Source organism: Megascapheus bottae, chromosome 2, assembly GCF_031878675.1.
Source record: "Megascapheus bottae isolate mThoBot1 chromosome 2, mThoBot2.hap1, whole genome shotgun sequence".
Taxonomy (NCBI): domain Eukaryota; kingdom Metazoa; phylum Chordata; class Mammalia; order Rodentia; family Geomyidae; genus Megascapheus; species Megascapheus bottae.
This window is the reverse complement of record NC_143510.1, coordinates 6,677,185-6,699,014: the sequence shown is the minus strand read 5'-3', so window position 1 is coordinate 6,699,014 and position 21,830 is coordinate 6,677,185. Positions and strand designations below refer to the sequence as shown.

Genomic DNA, 21,830 nt, shown 5'->3' with positions numbered 1-21,830 from the left:
ATATAGGAAAGCAAAAGGCTTTCAGCACAGGTATGATGAACCATCTTAAGATTCCCTTGGTTCACGGCCCCCTCCACCCCCACTCATCCCTATCAAAAAGAAGACAGGAGCGTTGTCACAGATACTTTGAAGATGCTGGTGCTGAGAAACACTGACTCTTCACTTGGACCCCTGAATTTCTTAAGAATAGAATGCAGGTGGGCTATCCTGGACTCCTCCATTCCATATGTAGGCCTTTCTCTGTGAGCCATTCTCTCCTAAAGTCACTTAAACATCTTAGAAACCAGGAAGGAAAGAACAAGAGCCAGACCACCTGCCAGGTACCAGTGAGTTTTCTATGCCCTTGATCAATCCTGAGACAATGGCCATTGGGCCATCTCTACTGCCAGCCCTGGCCACCCCTGACTTCCTGCCACATGCCTGAAGCCTGAAACTATTGTGTCTACACATACATTCCTACTTCTGCTCCCAATTCTTCCTACTGAACTTAGGATAAATGTTTCTACCTTGAAGATGATTGAAGATGGGCTGTCTTCCCATGGCATGCCTTGTGTCAGGTAATAAATATTCCTCTGTCTTTTACCATTTTCCTTCCTTCCTTCCTTCCTTCCTTCCTTCCTTCCTTCCTTCTTTTTCACTGTCATCTTGGGGCATGAATTCAGGGCCTGGGTACTGTTCCTGAGCTTCTTTTTTTTAATTGTATTTTATTGTTGGGATAATATATAGAGTGGTTACAGTTACATTCGTCATGTTCCTGAGCTTCTTTTGCTCAAGACTAGTGCTCTACACTGGAATCCCAGTGCAAATTCCAGCTTTTTCTGAGTAGCTTATTTGGAAATAAGTCTCATGGCCTTTCTTGCCTGGGCTGACTTCGAATTTGGATATTCAAAGCTCAGCCTCCTGAGTAGTTAGGATTATTGGCTTGAACCACTAGTGTCTGACCTCTCTCTCTCTCTCTCTCTCTCTCTCTCTCTCTCTCTCTCTCTCTCTCTCTCTCTCTCTCTCTCTCTCTGTCTCTCTCTCTCTCTCTTTCATTTCTCCATCCTGGGACTTGAACTCTAGGCCTAGCTCTTGTCACGGAGCTCTTCAGCTCAAGGCTAGCACTCTGCCACTAGAGCCATAGCACCACTTCCAGTTTTCTGGTGGTTAATTGGAGATAACAGTATCACAGGCTTTTCAGGCCTGGCCTAGCTTTGAACCCTGATCCTCAGATCTCAGCCTCTTGAGTAGCTAGGATTACAGGCATGAGGGACTGGCACCTAGCTTACCATGTTTCTTTATTTGACATATAGGGGTGAGTGACTGGACCTGAAATGTAAAACCTCTAGAGTTTGAGACTAAGGCTTAAAATCTCTGATTTTAGACTGATATACATAGATATATATACATAGAGCGCATACTTTAGTAACGATTTGATAATTCTTTGATCTTTTTGTCCCATTTCTTGCATTGCCATCTTCTTTTGTGTTTCACTTTTTAAATCACGGGACATTCAAATTCCCTTCTCATTTCCTTTTCTACTCATTCTATAGATACATTTGTGATCATTATAGGGATTACATTTAAGATTTCTAATTTGAATTTATAGTTCAATGCCGTGCCGAAAGTATGCCTATTGTCCTCGCAAATGCACTGCAAAGGACAAAAGGATCACAGTGAAGCTAAAAAGAGTAATCAGCTACTTCTGTCCTCTTTGTAAATTTGCTGCCATCCAGGGAAGAACGGGATCTGCAAAAAGTATGCCATGTTTCTAAAATGTATCTGGCTTAGAAGGCTACGTTCACTTTGCTCACTGTGGATATGAAGAATGGATGAAGAGTCCAGTCAGAAGTTACCTGTATAGCCTTGGGCCCCATGGTCTCAGCTGCAAAACAAATTGCTTTGTGTGCTTCAAAGTGTTGTTGTATAAACTTGGTGGCTTCATATTCGTATATTGCTTAGGACAAAAACTGACCACAGCCCATTTGATCCTCATCAGTATGATTATTTGCTACTATCATTACCTTCCAGTAAGTTTGAAACCTCTTATAAACTTGAAAAAGAAATGCCATAAAACTGAAATGTTCTCAGTTGACTGTTGTAAATGCAGAGGTTTTTTTTTTTTTTGGTAAAGAAGTAAGTTTCCTGTAAAGAAATTCTTGAGCACTCAGAGCACATTTTTGTACTGTATTACCAGATTTTATAAAATGTTGTATTACTAGATTTTGTCTTACTAGATATGATATTAAATTTTTTGGGAATTAAATAAAATTATTTCTGGCCTGTAGTTAGAAAATGTTTCTTCTTGGGGCTGGGAGTTTGGCCTAGTGATAGAGTGCTTGCCTAGCATGCATGAAGACTGAGTTTGATTACTTGGTACCATATATAGACCTAGAAAAAAGCTGGAAGTGGTGCTGAGGCTCAAGTGGTAGAGTTCTATCCTTGAGAAAATCCAAGGACAGTGCTCTGGTCCTGAGCTCAAGAGCCCAGGTCAGGCAAAAAAAAAAATGCTTCTTAATAAGAGCTTAAAAATATGTCAACCAAACCAGGATCGTGGCTCATGTCTGTAATCCTAGCTACTCAGGAGGCTGACATCTGATGAACAGTTCAAAGTTCAAGTAAGACTCTTATCTCCCCCTAAACACTTGAAAACTGAAGTAGCACTGTGGCTCAACTGGTAGAGAACTAGCCTTGAGCAAAAGATGCTCAGGTACAGAAAAAGGCACAGAGCCCAGGTCCCAGGTCCCCCAAACCAATCAAATGCCAACAAATTCTTTTTACACAAAGATCTATAATCATTTATGTCTCTAAAAAATATCCAGCTAAATGATATTCAAATGTAATTGAATAAGCTCCATCTTTGAAACCACAGGTAGTTTTTATGGATTGCTTATAGTTTGTCTTTATTTTCTTTTTCTTTTTTGTTCTCTTCTTTTTCAGTATTTGAGTTTCACTCAGGACTTTCAAATTGCTAGGCAGGCACCCTATGTCTTGAACCATACCTCCAGCCCTTTTCTCTGTAATTACTTTCTTGAGTTATGCCTCGGCGGCCAGGACTGCCATATTGCTACATTTCTCACAAAGGTAGAATGGCAGGAATGTCCCAACATGCCGCGCATTGAATGTATGGGCATGTCTGAACTATTGATTTTGCCAGTCCTCGACCTTGAACTCAGGGCCTAAGCACAGTCCTTGGACTTTTTCAAGGATAGAGCACTGTGCCTTTATTAAAACTTGAACTCAGGCCTCGCCAATGTTCTAGAGTTTTTTTTTTTCCTTTAACCTCAAGCCTATCATTTTACCACTTGAGCTACAGCTCTATTTAATATTTTTGGTGGTTATTTGGAGATATATATCCCAAGGACTTTTCTGCCTATACTTGCTTTGAAACCCAATCTTCAGGTTCTAGCCTCCTGATTTACTAAGGTTAAAAGTAAAAGACATTTGGTTAAAATGATTTTAAATTGTGAAGTAACCATAGATGGTGTATTATGTATCTTCTCTTTTGCACACTCTTTCATCTCTGCCTGGGTGCTGTCCCTGAGCACTTCAGCTCAAGGCTACAGTCCTACCCTTGAACCAAGCCCCACTTCCTGTATTCTACAGGTTAATTGGAGATAAGGGTCTCAGGTCTATTTGTGCCTGGCTTCATCTGCTGCTTCTGACAATATTCAGTTTCCACTGTCAGGAGCCAGAAGCTCATACTTGTAAGTCTGCCTACTCAGCAAGTTGAGACCTGAGGGTGTCAGATCAAAACCAGCCATGGTGAACCAATCCAACAGACACTGGTCTCCAAATAGCTAGCAAAAGGCTGAAAGTGGAGGCAAAAAGGCCCAGGGAGGTCAAGATTCCAGTACCTGCCCAAATAGGACTGAATAGCACCCTTCTAAAGTTCTTGTTTCAGTCACATCTCAGGAAAATATAGGAATTCAGCATTTAATTCTTAGGGCTCCACTGAACCAAAAAAGACGGTGTGGGGTCCATTTGAACTTCAGTAGGCTACTGTGACTGTGTACTTGAGAGCTTGCAAAGAGCTAGAAAAAACAGTCCTGACCAGTTTCATTCTGATGTTAAGTGTAACTTGATTCAAACTCTTGCAGGAGCCTATTAATGAATATATATCTCCATAATTTCTGGAGTCAGGAGGCAAACAGGAAAGAGCAGAATTGCCCAAAAACAGACTCTGTGACAAAAGGGGTTCCAGAAATAACTTTCAATTTTTATGTGCCTTAAATCAGGAAGATGAAAAGAGGAGAAACTAGAGTGGATATTTTATTCAAGAAATAATCATTACAGGGCTGGGAGTTTGGCCTAGTGGCAGAGGGCTTGCCTAGCATGAATGAAGGCCCAGGTTCGATTCCTTTGTACTACATACATAGAAAAAAATAGCCAGAAGAGGTGCTGAGGCTCAATGATAAAGCTTCTAGCCTTGAGAAAGTCCAAGGACAGTGCTCAATCTCTGAGCTCAAGTTCAAACCCAGGACTGGCAAAAAAAAAAGAGTATCACTACAATATGTTTCACTAAAACATATTGAGATATGTAATATTTAAAAAATTCATAATTCCATATTCTTTTCATATTACAGTTCTTTTGTCCATTTGATAAGAGTTCATTTTTTTTGCCAGTCCTGGGCTTGAGCTCAAGGCCTGAGCACTGTCCTTGGACTTTCTCAAGGCTAGAGCTCTACCACTTGAGCCTCAGCACCACTTCTGGCTTTTTTTTTTTTCTACGTATGTGGTACCAAGGAATCGAACACGGGTCTTCATGCATGCTAGACAAGCACTTTAACCACTAGGCCAAACTCCCAGCCCAAGAGTTCATTTTCTACTCATAGTATTTATCTTTCACAAATACTCAATGTTAAGAACCTTTCCTTCTTTTCTATAGTTTTTGCTAATTACTCATCTCAAAAAACCCATTGTGGCATTTTAATATTCAAACAAGAAAATACATTGTTGCTGGTATAATGTGTAATTGTAAATGTAGTGAACTCAGAAAATTAAAAACAAAAGCAAGAGAAAATGTTACTTATTCAAGAAATAATATAGAACATATTGCTGTATGGTTTACTAAAAACACTGACATGTGAGATATTCTTCTATAGGACTTCTAAAATTCTATATTTTCCATTTAGGATTATAATTCTGTAAACAATTTGGAAAGTGTTTTTAATTACAGCACGTCTATAATTTTTAAACTCATAGTTTGTCAGTTTTCTAAATATGTACCATTTAGAACTTTGTCTCTCTCTTTCTCTCTCTCTCTCTTTCTCTCTCTCTCTTGCTCGTAAAGTTTTTACTATTTGGTCATCTCAATATCTTCCTCATGGCATTATAATATTCAAACAAGACTATTTCCATTACTCTTATAGCTTAGTACATTATGAAAATGTGCGTAACTATACAGTTAATGTACCAACATAGTACATTAAATGATTAAAATCATGTATATAATACTGTCATGTATAGGTTTTTTGAAAAATAGATAATATCATGGTATGAAGTCAAGATATTACTACATTATAAACCATTCCAATTATTAATTAATATCAGTGTCATTCAATATTAATATGAAGCAAGGTCATTGCTCCCAGCTTCCTTTGTAAAGGATTCACCTCTTATAATAACCCTGACTAGGGCCCGGTCCCTGGAACCCATAAAGTCTTAAGACCTGCCTTGTTATGGACACCTCCCAGCAGCCTCTGCTCTATCTGACCTGTGGTTAACTCCCCTTTCCTGACCAGTCCATTAAACTCTCATGCCCAATATATCTTTGCAGTATCTAGATGGTGATTATGTCAAACACATCCTTTGCTTCAGCCTTGTAGAAGAAAGGGAGGCAGAACTCTTGGCCCAAGCCTGCGGGGTCTCCGAGGGCTTGCACAGCAGGCAGCAGCTGCACAGGAGGCTCTGCAGTGGGGTTCTCCAGGGGCCCAGGGGCCCCAGCCTCTCCATGGACAGGTGCCAAGTTTTCTTCAAGACACAAGACTTCCAACTCTTGCTGGACCTTCCTGACTTCCATCTTCAGGGGCCCCGAGAGGTGTGAGGGGGCCTGGGCAGCAGGGGCCTGGGAGGCTGCCAGCATCTTGTCCTGGCACTCTGTGCCCTCCCCTGCAAGGCACAGCAGCAGCTCCTGCAGCTCCTCCTTCTTCTTCCTCTTCTCCTGGGACAGCTGGCTGACACACTCATCTTTTTCCTGACACAGCTTCTCCAGGACTCCCATCTGCTCTTTGTAGGAAACGATGGTCTCTTCCAGGATGCTCACTTGCTGTGCCAGCTGGCTGCAGCAACGCTGGAGGTCATCCATTGCACTCTGGCCATCCACCTGGGCAGCCAGGTCTTCGTGGAAGCAGATCTTCAGCTTCTTGGGCGCCTGCGCTTCCTCCTTCCTCTTCCCAAACAAGCCATGGATCCAGCGCTTGGGGAAGAGGGCCTGGCCCTCCAGATTTCTCTGCCACTGGGCTGCCAGCTGACTCAGGCAACCACAGCGGGCCTGCTGCTCCTGCAGCTGCCTGCAGAGCCTCGCCTTCTTGCACTCTGCAATGGACAGTGCTTCCTCATAAAAATCACACATGCTTTGGGGGTTGTCCACGTCCTCGGGCACAGTCCCATCGGGGGCAGTCGCCTCCTCACCCTTGTCTTCTTCTCTGCGCAGGCCTCCTCCTTCCCTGGGAAAAGCCAGAGAGCTCAGCTGGGCCCGCAGCTGCGCATTCTCATGTCTGGTGGCTTCCAGGCACTGCAGTGTGTCCTGGAACTTGTCCCTCTCCATCTGGGCCAGCATCTTGCTCTGCACCTGCTCCTGCTGCAGCTGCTCCAGCAGGTGGGTCTGCCTCAGCAGGTGCTGCTGCAGGGCCTCCTTCTCGGAGCTCAGCTGCTGGCTGGAGGCCCTGTGCTGTTCCCGAGTGGCTATGAGCTCCTGCATCTGGGCCAGGTTCTTGTCACGCAGATCCTGCAGCTCCTCAGCCACTTCGCTCTGCAACCCAACCATCTCTTGGTCTTCTCTCAACTTCTCCTCCAGCTTGGCCAGCTTCTCCTGCAGGGTTGTCTTCTCCTGCTGCTCTGACTGCAGGAGGCTGGCCAGCTCCCCCTTCTCAGCGCTCAGCCTCTGCAAGGCATCCTGCAGCTGGCCCAGCTGTTCCTTGAGCTCTGGGTTGAGCACCAGGGTGCATCTCATGGTCTCGTGCTCCTTTTCCATCGTCTCCAGGATCTTGCGCCGATCCTCAGCGTGCTGATCCTACTCCTCAGCCTTCTTCTCCAGGATCCACAGCCGCTGCTGCTGCTCCAGGTACTGGAGACTGAGGCTCTGGTTCTCCTCCACCTGCATGTGAAGCTGCTCCTGCACGGTCTTGAGCTCCTGCTGCCACTGCAGGGCCTGGGCTTGCAGCTGCTGCTCAGCCTCACATGGGCCTGCGGGGGGCTGCGGGGGCTGCAGCTCTGACAGCTGCTTTCTCAGCTCCACCAGCCTGCTCTCCAGCTCCCCAACCTGCCCCAGCCCCTGCTCCTTCTCCTCTCTCAGCTGGCTCACCTGTTCTGCCAGCTGCTGGACCTTCTCCTGCCCCATGCACCTCTCCACCCTCAGGTCCTTTGCAAAGGTGTCTCTCTCCAACTGCAATGCTCTCACCATCTCTCTCATGTGGTTGAGTTGACTTTCCAATGCTGCCCGCTCCTCTAGTGCCTGCTGGCCCTCGTGCACTTGGATCTTCATGGCGGCCTTCTCGGTCAGGAGCTCTTCCAGCCTCTCCTGTAGCACTGTGTTCTCGTCCTCCAGGTCTTCACAGAGCCTTGCCTTCCCCTGGAGCTGCAGCTTCACACGGTTCAGGGCTTTCAGGAGCTCTATGTTGTTCTGCTCGGCCTCCATCTGCTTGGTGCAGTCTGCAGACGAGGTCATCTCTAGCTCTGCCACACGCTGCTCTGCAGCCTGCAGGCGGCTGGTGAGACTCTCCTGCGCCAGTGCTCTTTCACTGGTCACCTGCTGCATGTGGGCCAGGGCAGATTGCAAATCCCATTTCTCTGAGCTCAGCATCTGTATGCATAGCTTCTGTTGCTCCAGCTCTGCTCTCAGGGCTTCCTGCACACAGGCCATCTTCTGGTTCTCCCCGCTCTGTTGATCTTGCAGGTCTTCCTTCTCCTGGTTCAGTTTTTGGATGTCTCTATACAGCTGCTGGATGTGTGTGGTGCTGGAGTCCAGGGCAAGCACCAGGTGCTGGCATTGCCTTTCCAGGTCCTCGGTGTGACTATGACCTGTGACCCCCTTACCCCTGGCAGCTCTGACAGTGCCCATTGGAGGGGGAGGCTCAGGGTGTGCGTGGTCTTGGGCTGCCCCCTTGAGTACAGGACAGTCCCCAGAGGTGTTTGTCTTGGGTTTACCTCCCAGTCTAGTGTTCTTCTTGTTCTTGGATGCTGCAGGTCTATCAGGATGATTTCTCTGCTGGTATTCCTGCAGTATTTTCCTTCCTGCAGCTACCTTTTTTCTTCTCGTCTGCTCAGACATCCCAGCACTGGGACGGTGAAGGTGGGGCGGCCACATTCCCAGGCTCTAAACTCCACTCACTTCTCACAATCACCAGTAACTCTGTCTACCTCCAACGGTATCTGCAATGTCACCTCGATTCGCTCACTCACCACTCACCACCTCTACATCCCTCAACTCCTGTAGTGGTGTGAGCTAATAGAGGGAATCCTGGTGTTACTGGGCAGCATGGAATGTGGGCGGGGCCTCAATTCTTGTATCCCATTGGTCAGAGCAACATGAAAAATTGGAGGTGTGGCCAGAATTTTGTGATGCAGGCAGAATGCTAAAGGCCCACTGACAGTTGCATCTGAACCTCTCCTAGGCAGTCCCTCCCACATGGGGTCAGTTAGGGACCTCCTCTACCTGGTAGCCTGCACAGTTCTACTGGGGTCTGTTAATGGCCATGACCTCCATCACATAGTTCCAGTCACTTAGGATCCTGGGATGTCAGTTTCAGGCCTCTGTCCTAGACCATCTTGTTCTGCAGATTCTCATGACCAAAGTTCAGGGGATGGGATCTCAGAATTCAAATGGAGAATAAAGAATGCAGACAGAACTGTCCATCACTGTACATACCTTCTTGCATTTCACAATTTACTGCCAAATATCTATGTCTTAAAAAATCTCTTCATCAAGGCCAGACACAGTGGCTCACACTGGAAAGCCTAAATTAATTTTGAAGATGAACTTCAGTAAAAAGTTATTTTTAAGCAGGCCCCGCCAGAAGGTCACTCTGAACTAACTCTAAACCAGCAGAGGTAGCAGTTTCAAAGAAAGTAATAAATTACAGACTATTCTCAGTGATTTGAGGCCCTAGGATAAAATAACCATTGAGATATCCTGACCAGCTGTCCTCCAGCTGCCCGGCAGCTTGGCATGTATCCCCTAAGCATGAACTGCACACGTATCCTCTAACACTAGCCAATCAATTCATAATACATCAACCCTTTGAGCTAACCCTATAAAAACATTGTACAACAGGAAGTCGGTACTCTCTCAACTCAGACCTGCTGTGTCGGTGTTGGCTGTGAGTCCACGTTCGAGCTTGCAATAAAGAATCTCGTGCTCTTACATCAGATTCGGATCCTTGGTGGTCTTTAGGGACCCCAAAATCTGGGCACAACATCTGCAATCCTAGCTACACAGGAGACTAATATCTTAGGATTGCGCTTCAAAGCCAGCCCAGACATTAAAGTCCGTGAGGCTCTTGTCCTCAATTAACGACCAGAAAACCAGAAGTGGTACTATGACTCATGGGGTAGGGTGGTAACCTTGATCTAAAAAGCTCAGGGACAACACCCAGTTCCAGAGTTCAAGTCCCATGCCCGATAAAAAAAAAAAATCTCTCCATCAGTCAGAGGTAATTCGATTGAACAAGTTACCTAAAAATGTTAATCTGTGAAGTAATTTGATTGCAATGCTATTTTACAGTGGTATGCATTTTAGAAAGATACTCTGAAATTTTGGGACACAGAGCAAGTACTTGTAATTTTTGCATATAGAAAAATTTTCATTAGAGTGTAAACGTTTTCTATGTGAACTCAGGCTTCAGGAGAAGAAAAAGCAAAATGTTGTCTTCAAAATCAGGCTGCATATTCAAGATGATGCTGCAAAAGTAGGGAAATTCCCTAGCTTTCTCCAAGTAAAAAGACTTGGGGTTCCAACATGCAGTTCTCCTTAGAAATAGACAACAATAAAATCCTAGCAAGCAAAAAATCAAAGGAATGAAGTACAAGAGAAAAAAAAAACAACCCTCAGAATCTGCACATCCAAAGAGTGAATTGCAAATACCCCCTCCCCCTCTCTGGGTCACCACTGGTAAGCTGTGAAAGCAGCCTGCTGTCACCTTGGACTTTGGAAACATCAGTGGACCACAGAACCCAAACACAGGAAATTTTCACCATGCCAGACCTGGACAGCACAGACAGAGACAGGGATCATAGGAACCCTGAAACCAGACCTGGAGAATTCCCACTTCCACACTGCTCAGTCCACAATCAGTACAACACAGTATGGCGTCAGCCTGGCAATCAGGAATCTCCAGATCATAGGTACAGAAATCTGCCACAGCATCACTGGACAGCCATTAACCAGGCCCAGAAACAGTGAGTACCAGGCTGCAGAACCTCCCCAACACCCATGGGAAACAGAGCTGGCAGTGAGCTAAAGAGCTTGACCTGGGCCCTTCCCACTCCCACCCCAGAAGGAACAGCACATTTGTGGAGGCCAAAGCAGACAGAATGCTTCCTCACACCGCACACCACACCTGCTGGCCTGGAAGGCCACAGGACCCACAATTCCCCACAGTATGGGCTACCAAGAGGGAAAGCAAGGACTAGAAGCCACACCCTTGCAGAGATTGACCCTGCAAAGATCTGTGTGCCCCAGCAGCCAGTGGAGCATGCCACACCTGCTGACACCTCCAAAACCAGCTCTCCTCTACATGGGATTTCAAACCACCTGGGCCACCAACCCTGCTGAAACTGCAAAACACCAGTGCACCACAGCAGCCCAGTGGAGGAGCATACCACCCACTGGCACTTCCCAAGCCAACTTGCTCATGGTGGGAATTCTAAGCACCTTGGCCACTGGTCCTACTGATACCAGGAAACTCCAGCAAGCTCCAGCAGTCTCCATGGAACCAGGCCGATCGAGCATGCCCCACACACTGGAAACACCCAAGCCAACTGGCTGTGGTTGGGAATTCAAACAGCCTGACCCACAGGTCCAGGTGAAGCCATGAATCACACACAAGCTCTGGCAACTGGAGGAGTATCCTCTACCCACTGGGATATGCCATCAAGTGCATCACAAGTGGAAACTCAAGCTGTCTAGGCTTCTGGCCCTTAACTGGAGCTGGGAATAGTGTGCCTTCTCCAGCTGCTGGAAGAGCTCCCCCACTACCAGGAGCTGTCAAGTGACAAAGCACATTAGCATAGGGTTAGGCCACCCAGCAGGCACAAGCCTAGGTCAAGGAAAGGCTGCAACCTGTTGGACACCAATAGGCAGAGCTTGGGCCCCAGTCCTTACATTTCCTGAACCTAAATAGGTAGATCACCAAGAAAGATTACAAGCTCTATGGACAGTCAAGACTGCAACCAAACCCAAAAGCCAACATCAAATGCACGTATAACTGGAATCAGTGTGTGGGAGGAGTACCGCAATAGAGGGTTGTAACATTCATTCATTAAAGATTATCACAGAAAACTTCCCCAGTGTTAAGAGAGAAAATCTCACCCTCATAGCAGAAGCATAGAGAAAACCTAGTACACAGGATCCTAGAAGAAACACTTTTAGATACATCATAGTAAAATCACTAGACCAGAGAGGCAAGGAACTGATTTTAAATGCTTCAAAATTAAAGAATGAGCTATATTAAATGAAAAAAAGATTCAGGATCACTGGGTACCTTTACATACAAACTCTCAATGTGAAGACAGTCGAGAAAGGGACCATTCAAACTCTGAAGATGAACAACTGCCAACCCAAACTCATTTACTCACAAAACCTAGCATTTACATTTGTTGGTGAGACTAAAACCTTTCATGATCAACACAGATTACAGAAATTCATGGGCACTAAGCAAGAACTACAAAAAAATTCTGGAAAGAGAAATACAATCTGAAGAAAATTATTAAAATCAGGGAACCACATCAGAATGAAGTCACTACAAGATCAATTTAGTAAGAACAGGAAAAGGAAAGAAGCAAAACACAGGAAAGAAAGAAAATGGCAGGAAACATTACACAGCTCTCTATAACTAAACATTAACAGACTCACCTCTCCAATCAAAAGAAAAAAGAACTGCAGATTGGATCAGAAAAAGCATTTCATCCATTTGTTGGCTCCAAGGGATCCATCTCACAGTCAAAGATAGAAACCAGAAGTGCTGCTCTGGCTCAAGGGGTAGAACTCTAGCCTTGAGAAGATCCAAGGACAGTGTTCACACTCTGAACTCAAGCCAGGGACAGGCAAAAAAAAAGGCAGGAGTAGACAGAGTGTAGTGGAATCTGATAAAATGAAAAAGACAAAAAAGGTAATTACATGACAATAAAAGGAACAATCCATGAAGAGGAAATCACAGTTATCAAGTGATAAGCAGCAAACAATGGAGGACCTAAATACATTAAACAATCACTCTCAGACTTACAGAACAAGACAGACACAAACACAATAGTAATGGTAAGCTTCAATACACCACTTTCACCAATGGACAGGTCACCTAAACAGAGGATGAGCAAAGAAGCCTCTGAACTAAATGACACCATAACCCAAATGGACTTAACAGATACTGCAGAGTCTTCCACCCAATAACAACTCAGTACATTATTCTCAGTAGCACATGGGTCATTCTCCACAATAAATCATATAGTTCACACAGAGAATCTAAGCAAATACAAGAGGATTAACATAATCCCTTGCATCCTATCCTATCATAGTGGAATCAACCACATTTCTTAACAAAAAAGCATACTGCAGGAATTACTCAAAACATGGAGGTTGAACAACACACTACTAAATAACAGCTGGGTCACAAAACATATTAAAGGCATTAGAATAGTCTTACACGTCAATGAAAATGAAAATATATCCCAATTGAATCTCTGGGATATAGTAAAAGCAGTGCTGAGGAGAAAGTTCATAGTTGTAAGGACATATATAAGGAAAACAGAAGCAGACCAAGCAAATAATTTCATAATCCAATTAGAACAGCTAGAAAAACAAGAAAAAATTAAAATCAAAGCTACTAGATGGAGAGCGATAACAAAGATGAGGGCAGAAATCAAGAAAAAATTATTTTTTTCTGTCATGGGATTAGAACTGTGGGCATGGGCGTTATCCCTGAGATCTTCATCTCAAGGCTTCCACCCTAACCACTGAGTGTCATCACCACTTATGGTTTTCTGGTGATTAATCGGAGATTAAAGTCTCATAGGTTTGTAGTACCTGGGCTGGCTTTGAACATCAATCCACAGATCTCAGCCTCCTGAGTAGCTAATGATTATAGACATGAGTCACCACGCCCAGCAAGAAATTAAAGAAAAGATTATATACAAAAAAATTTTAAAAGCTGGAATTTTGAAATATTTAATAAAAATGGCAGGACTCTTGGCAAGATTAATGAATAAAGGAGACTCAAATCAATAAGATCAGGGATACTACCAGGAAGATGCCAAGAAAAGAGCCCATGAGCAATATTCTCAGAAAGAGTAAAATATTTAGGAATTAACCTTGTTAATTATGTATAGGATCTACTCAGTGGAAACTGTAGAGGTCTAAAGAAAGAAATTAAGTTCTACTATGCAGCCATCATAACAAAAACAGCCGGGTATTGGCTCAAAAATAGAGCTGAAAACCAATGGAACAGAATAGAAGACCCAGAAATAAAATAACATAAAATAAAATAAAGGAGCCAAAAACATACAATGAAAAAAACATAGTAGTCCTCTGGCTCTCTAGTGATAGAGTGATTGCCTACCATGCACAAAGACCCGGGTTCCACTCCTAGGTACCACATACATAGAAAAAGCTAGAAGTGGTGCTTTAGCTCAAGGAAATGGCCTTTAGCCTTGAGAAAGCCCAAGGACAGTGTACAGCCCTGAGTTCAAGCCCTAGGTCTGCTGAAAAAAAAAGGCTCATAATTTAGCCTTTGAAGTGATTGTTTCTCTGCTTCTCACAACTAAGTTTCCTTACAACACTATCAATGATTAACCACCAGAAAACTGTGAATGGCCCTGTGACTCAAGTGGTATAGAGCACGAACTGTGAATGGTAAAATTTCATTCCTGCCATCCTCGATACTTTTTACAATGAATTTATTGTTAAAGTTTCACATTTACAGATATATTTCTTTGAACCTACTTTATTTTTCCTAAAACAAATATCTTAAAAATATTGATAGCGTAGACCCAGGGACTTCCTCTCCCACAGCTTAGCTTGTAGCTTAGCATAACCCTTCCCAGGTCCATTTGGTCAAAGCTGGAAATAATCAGTGGTGGCTCAAGGCCCCTTCTCCCTGCTTTTTCCCCTATAAGCTTAGTGTGCCCTGCACAAGCAACACCATGCCCTGTGATTATGGCAGTAAATAGCTAGCTCACACCCCTAAACTTTGGGATGACACTCCTCTGGGAGGCTATAAACCATATAAGGCTACAGGATCCCCTACAGTGACCTTCAGGTCTGAGCATCTGCTGAGCCCCTTACCTAACATTTGGACAGCAGCCTTAAATCCTAGTCCACCAATGATGAAGCCCGTAGTCCTCACTTCCACTCCAGGATCTCCACCTTCTCTCTGCCCCCTAAACTCCACAGCGTATATAGGTTACCACAGACAATAGCGCTTCTTCTCAGGAGTGTGTGAGAAGGGGTCTTGCTGGGTCCTTTGGCTGGCAATGAACTTTCCTTTGTTCTTTGTACCTGTTATGTTTGTGTGGTTTCTGACGAAGTCTTGGTATTATCTAACAAGTACAACTAACTTTATTTCACACTTATAGTATAGTCTTTTATTTTAATTTTTTTATTGTAATTAGTAAAAGGGTTACATAATATTTGCCAGATAGAAGGTGCATTAATTCACATACATTGATACCCTTTTACATGTCTTGGTACCCATTTCCCTCCCCCCCCAAACCCCCCACCCGTCTTGGTTTTCCCCCCTTCCCTATCAAATTTCAAATATCCAAATACAAATAAATTCTGGGTATTATCTAACAAGTACAACTAACTTTTTTTCACACTTATTGTATAGTCTTTTTTCACTTGTGTCTACTGAGATTAAACTTACTCCTCAAATTTCTTCTTTTTTCTCCAATTCCTCAGTTCTGCTTTAATTTGCTTTTTCAATTTTTAAAGTTCTCATCATAAAGGTCCCATACTTTCTTAATTCCTAAGTACTTTATTTTCTTTGAGGTTCTTGCAAGAGAAATTGCCTTCCTGATTTCTGCTTCACTCTTTTAGTTGTTGGCATACATGGAATCAGTTGATTTTTTGCCAGTCCTGGGTCTCGAAATCAAGGCCTGAGTACTATTCTTGGATTTCTCTAGGCTATAGCTCTGCCACTAGAGCCACAGCATCACTTCTGGCTTTTTTCTATGTATGTGGTACCGAGGAATCACACCCGGGTCTTGGTGCATGCTAGGCAAGCAGTCTACCATTAGCCAAACTCCCGTTGAGGGTCAATTTTATACCCTGCTACTTTGCCAAACTTTCGATTCAGCTCAAGCAACTTGGGAGTGGAGTCTATAGGGTTCTTGAAATACAAAATCATGGCATCTGCAAACAGGGAAAGTTTCACTTCCTCTTTCCCTATTTGGATCTTCTTTATGATCGTTCCTTTCCTTCTGGATATGAATTTTAATACTATATTAAAGAAGAGGACTTCCAGCCTTTTCTATTTATGTGGTACCTAGGTATTGAACCTAGGTCTTTGTGCATGCTAGGCTGAACTCCTGGCTTCGATAACAGATAATAGTATATATATATATGTGTATATATAATAATTTTTCACTCAAACACATCTTTTTAATACACACTAAATTTAAAAATACAAATCCCATTAAAAAATGCTTCTCAAACGTATATATAAATACTGTCAAATACCATTGGATTGTGACATTATGTACAGTTGCTAAGGTTAATGTGAAACACAGCAATGTAGCCTAACTGCTGATAGTGAATTTCAGAAGTCAGCATGTGAAAATTTGGCAACCGTCAAGTGGTAATCTGCACAGGATGGTCTGCAGAGGTAAAATAGTAAGAAAAAACAACAGAATCATGCAGCCAGCCTGCTTTACTAAGTTCATTTCTTCCTTCTTCCTTAAGTCTAACTATACCAGATTAAAGTGCACAAGACCACCAGCAATCCTTGACTTGGTTGTACCCTAACCATGCACACAGCCTGCTCTATGAAGGGCTTCAATCCTTTGCACTGTTCCTTAGGCTTTGGGAGTTCATCATGAATGGAACTGAGGGGAGAAAGGCCAACACTGTCTAAATTGCACCACATGGCCATAAAGTATGAGAACACCAAACACAAAAGTGTTATTCTGGGAAAGATTCAGAGAAATCATTCCTGCTATTTTGGCCCTAGGAATAAAATTAGAATAAGGACTTAGCTTAACTCTGAAAAATACTACTACATATCTGTTTCAAAAGCTAAGACAAGCCCAGCAAGACCACAATACTGCCATCACTGTTCACCACACACACAGTGCATCATAAATGCAGGCATAAACACCTGTCCTCTAAGGGGTTGCAGGAATACAGGTAGAAACATTGTAACATTTGACACATACCTTACTAATTAACACTAAGCATACTTTGTAAAAACAGGACACCACCATAGAATCAAGGAAGAGGAGAAGGAAAGCTACTCTACAAAAGTGCTCCTTTTTCCTTATATGGGAAACATTTATCTATCTTATTTACAAAAATGTGCAATGCTTTTAAAAAATACAGATCAACCGGCCCATGGTTCCATACAGATGAGACAATTCATATAATTTCTTTAAAAAGAAAAAAATCAGTAAGAAATGCCTACATATATACCTCTTGGTCACTGGACTTAAAAGCCAAATATATGTAACAATCATGATTAAATTTTTATACCTGTGTTTTTACTTATGTAAATATGAGGTCTACCTAAGAGTACTACCTAGAACTACATATTCTCTAATAATTGGATAGAATATTAAGTTACTGAATACATTTTTAACACCCATGGCACATCACACTTGGTAACACTAATAAGGTAGATTTAGATAACACTTAAATCACAATTACGAATGCGTAATTGAATATTTTCCTTTCTGTAGCTGTGAAACATAAAGCTTAGATTTGCTTCCATCAGGCCTCTTAAACCAAACTTCATCATGGTTAATTGTAATTACAGCATTTGTAGGACATTCATCTTTCTTATCAGTGCAGATTGTTTGTGCACATATACACCACTCGCCGTCATAATAAGAGTCTCCCCTCTTTGGACCTGGCACTGTGCAGATGCTTTTCCACCTTCACAGACAATTCTGTTTTCACTCTATGTGGACCCAGTGTAGCCATTGCCTTTCTCATTGTCGTCCAGTCTTCAAGAATATCAAGACCTTGCAGCATGTAAAGTATATATGGACCTGAAACCACAACTGGCTTCTTCTTATCAGGACTGCAGGGGTCCTTCCTCTTTTTTCGTGACTGAGGTTCATCATTCCACAGCTCTGAGGTGATGTCAATGCTGTGCCTGTCATCCTCAAGCCTTCTGATTTTCTCCTCCAGCTCACTTTGAACTGTATCATACAGCAAAAGCTTTTCACCCTCACAATGCTGGCGAGAAGCTTGAATTTCACATTCATACTTGTTCTTTACAGATTCCAAGCAGAGCTCTCTGTAGATTCCTGCTACCTTTGTATGAATTTGCATATTTTCTTGTAAAGATGGCATTGGTTCCAAATATTCTGGTGCTTTTCCAGCTCTGACTTCTTGTACAGCATTTAGACCGCATGGCTTTCTATAGAAGCCAACTTATCAGGCAATATTTCAGATTTCCACAGAGCAAGACACACACATACACATACACATACACACACACACACTTCTGGCAGTTTCATTTCTGTTTGTAAGCTCCTCTCCAACATTCTTGGAAGAGGAAGCGATAATGATTGGTTGGCTTCTGGCCTTCATGGTTTTCAAGCACAGTTGGCCAGTTATCACCTTCACTATGACAGATTTTGTTGTATTACCCATTGCCAGGAATGGCCATTTCTCACAATATCATTGATCACACCAACAGAAGTTTTCATGTTTCAGACAATGTCTACTTTTTCCAGCACCTTTCAAGTCCTTCCTCAATCTTCTAGCAACTACTTAATCCTGAGTAGCCCACAATATTGGGTGTCACTGCCCTGACACACTCCCTCCTCTCCCCAAGGCAGCCTGTTTTCAGAGGACACTTCTCTCATGCTACTCCTGCCTGTGTCCTCCATTCCACCCACACGTCCTGACCTTCTCCTGCTGCCCCTTGTTGCCTCTGACCTCTGATTGCTCCTGGAACTCTAGGCTGTGGCCCCCTCCACACACCCATGGCTCTATGAAGGGACTGAAATGTTTCTGTGAAGGTTTTCATCACCTTGAACACAATCAGCTGAAGAACGTGCTGAGTGTGAGAAGAAATCATGTGGAGGTCTTGTGGGATGCAGCAGAGTTCAACCCAAGTTGCAGAGGATGAATCTTATGTGGGATGACACTACTAGAATTCTTTCCCTAAAGTTCTGCACAGGTACCCAGGAAGTCCTAAAGCTCTTACAGGCTCTGAGAGATTTATGTTTTCTTGCATGACAATCATTTTTCTAATAAAACCTTAGGCATTTTATATTAAAAAAAATCTAAAGATTTGGAGCAATTCAGGTTCACTGGAGTGCGCGGGATCAGGTACTGGTTTTCAAATGATTGACTTCAAGTCAAAAAACTAAGAATAGATGTTCCTTATCTATAGGGAAGAGAATCCAATTTAAAGCCACTCTGATGTACAAACACGCTATGTAAAATACACTAGGCTTCTGCTTAAGAATGAAAGTGACACCTGGAGTTGGTGACTTATGCTTGTCATTTCAACTACTCAGGAGGCTGAGATCTGAGGATCCTGTTTGGAAGCCAGGTGAAGCAGGATTTCTATGAGGCCCAATCTCCAATTAACCACCAAAACAGAGAACTGGAGCTGTAGTTAAAGTGACAGAGGGTTAATCTTGACCAGAAATGTTCAGGGTCAGCAGCCAGGCCCTGATTTCAGGCCGCTGGATCCACAAAAACGTAACTCAATTATTCAGATTTCATCACAAGGGTTCAAAAGCTATATGAACTTCAAGAAATGAAACAAGAAAGTGTTTTGTAAATTTTATTGTACTGTTAGCAGGTTTCCCCACCCTATTTTTCCCTATTTGTCAACAGTTTTTTATTTCTGTTCCCTTGATCTTTTTTATGTATTTATTTTGTCAGTTGTAGGGCTTGAACTCTAGGTCTGGACGCTGTCACTGAGCTCTTCACATAAAGGATATCACTCTATCCCTTGAGCCACAGCACCACTTCTGGTTTTTTGGTTTATTTGGGGATAAGAGTTTCATGGACTTTCATGCCTGGGTTGATTTTGAACTGGAATATTCATATTTTAGCCTCCAGAGTAGCTAGGATTATAGACATGAACTTAGGGCACACCTGGTACCCTTTATCTTGGATGTAAGTTTATGTGATTTGAGGAGAGGATGGAGCAACACAGAAATCATGGGAAAAAAGGGTAAACTAACTCAGCAGTAATGCTCACTAGACACTATGCAGGAAATGAACTAATCAACTGGAGGGAGAAAGGGGGAAGGAAGGGAAAAATCTGGGCGAAAATAAGGGAGGGGCTTGTAGCAAGCACAATACTCATGGAAAATTGAGATATTGAATTTCACAAGCACTGGTATTTCATTACCATCCACTAGATGACAGACGTTACCCACCTAACTCACTCAGCATAGCAAGTATTGTAATTGGGGTGCCTAAAGTTATTTATTTGCACAAACAGTGCAATCCCATTACCATCTATTAGATGTAGCACTTACACACCTAATACAATTCTCTTCCAACTCATCCTACCTCTCTGCCTCAAGACTGGTCACTTGTTAGGTCCCTGGGTCTGAGGTCAAGTCACATATGGGTCTGTGAGTCCCTGGGTCTGGTTGACTGAGTAATGGCTTTTGGCGACTCAGCAGGATCCATATGGCTTGCTTTGTTGGACAGAGAGTAGTATGTGACCCTCCCTAGTATAGAAGACTAGCAAATGGGTTTCAGGTTGCTCTATTTTGTTTTCTGTGTTCATCTTCTAGGCATGACCTGCCAAGTACCTAGTTCATTCGCAAAACCCAGCCCACAAGTGTCCACTTTGAACCATCACATATGGGGGGCTCATTTCCATATCTTAAGGCCTCAATGGTCTTGGTGATTCTTTGTGTAAATTGTCCCGTCTTGTTTACTACTGCACACTAGCTATGCTCTCAACAGAGTGAACTATAAACTATCTGTATATCACCTTTACAACCAAAGTTTTAGAAAGGCATTCAGACTTCAATATGAAGAAACGTGGATGGATATTTAATCTCTCCTTGAAATCTCGGTAATGATTACATATAATATATCCCTAGCCAGGTGCTGGTGGCTCATGCCTGTAATCCTAGCTACTCAGGAGACTGAGAGAAGTGAGGATCACAGTTCAGAAAGTCAGCCCAAGAAGAAAAGTCCATGAGACTCTCATCTTCAATAACTCAGAAATGTCTGGAAGTCGTGCTGTGGTCCAAGTGGTAGAGCGCTAGCCTTGAGCAAAAGAACTCAAAGATAGTGCCCAGGCCTTGAGTTCAAGTCTCAAAACTGCCCGGACTAGCAATACATGAATATATATATATATATATATATATATATATATATATATATATATATGACCTTTACGTCAAGAAATGGAACTAAAACTTGAATAGGGTGTTTATGGTCTTTTTCCACTCAAAAATATTAAGTCTAAGAAAATTCTTGGAAACTACTGATTATATTATATCCTCATATATTTTTTTATGGTCTGTTTTCTTGCCAGTCCTGGGTTTGAATTCAGGGCCAGGTCAGTGTCCTTGGCCTTTCCTCAAGACTAGCACTCTACCACTGGAGCCAGAGCATCATTTCCTGCCTTTTCTGTGTATGTGGTATGGAAGAGTCCAACCAGGGTTTTCATGTACGCTAAGTTAGCACGCTATCTCTAGCCCAAACTCTAGGCCCTTATTACTTTTTTAAGGCCCAACAACTATTCTGTGTCCTGATACTGTTTGTATGTTTACTTCATCTCTTTCTAAACTTGCAATTTGTTTTGAGAAAATAGATTGTTTTACCATAGCAAAGATATGGAACCAACCTAGATGTCCCTCAGTTGATGAGTGGATCAACAAGTTGTGGTATTTGTACACAATGGAATTCTATGCTGCTGTCAGAAAAAAAAACATCGACCCATTTGTTAGGAAATGGAAAGACTTAGAAAAAATTATATTAAGTGAAGTAAGCCAGACTCAAAGGAAGATAGGCTCAATGGTTTCCCTCATTTGTCATAATCAGTAGAAACCTTGGGCTCTACTAGCAGAGATCTGCAATAGAGCAAAACAAATAATTGTTGTCCTTAATGTACTATGTTATCTCTCATCTCCTTTGCTGTCCCTTGGGTATCTCATATTGTTACAGTACCTCACTTTGTTAGCTGATATATTGAATTTATTTGTATTTGGTTAATTGAAATTTGATAGGGAAGGGGGGAAAACCAAGACGGGGGTGGGGGTGGGAG

The 21,830-nt window shown here is 42.9% G+C and overlaps 2 pseudogenes; both read right to left on the bottom strand.

Moving 5' to 3' along the window:
- Positions 1 to 5,761: 5,761 nt before the first annotated feature.
- LOC150066316 (golgin subfamily A member 2 pseudogene) lies at positions 5,762 to 8,506 on the bottom strand (annotated as a pseudogene).
- An 8,762-nt stretch (positions 8,507 to 17,268) lies between these two features.
- On the bottom strand, positions 17,269 to 18,242 carry LOC150066315 (breast cancer metastasis-suppressor 1-like protein pseudogene; annotated as a pseudogene).
- Positions 18,243 to 21,830: the final 3,588 nt, after the last annotated feature.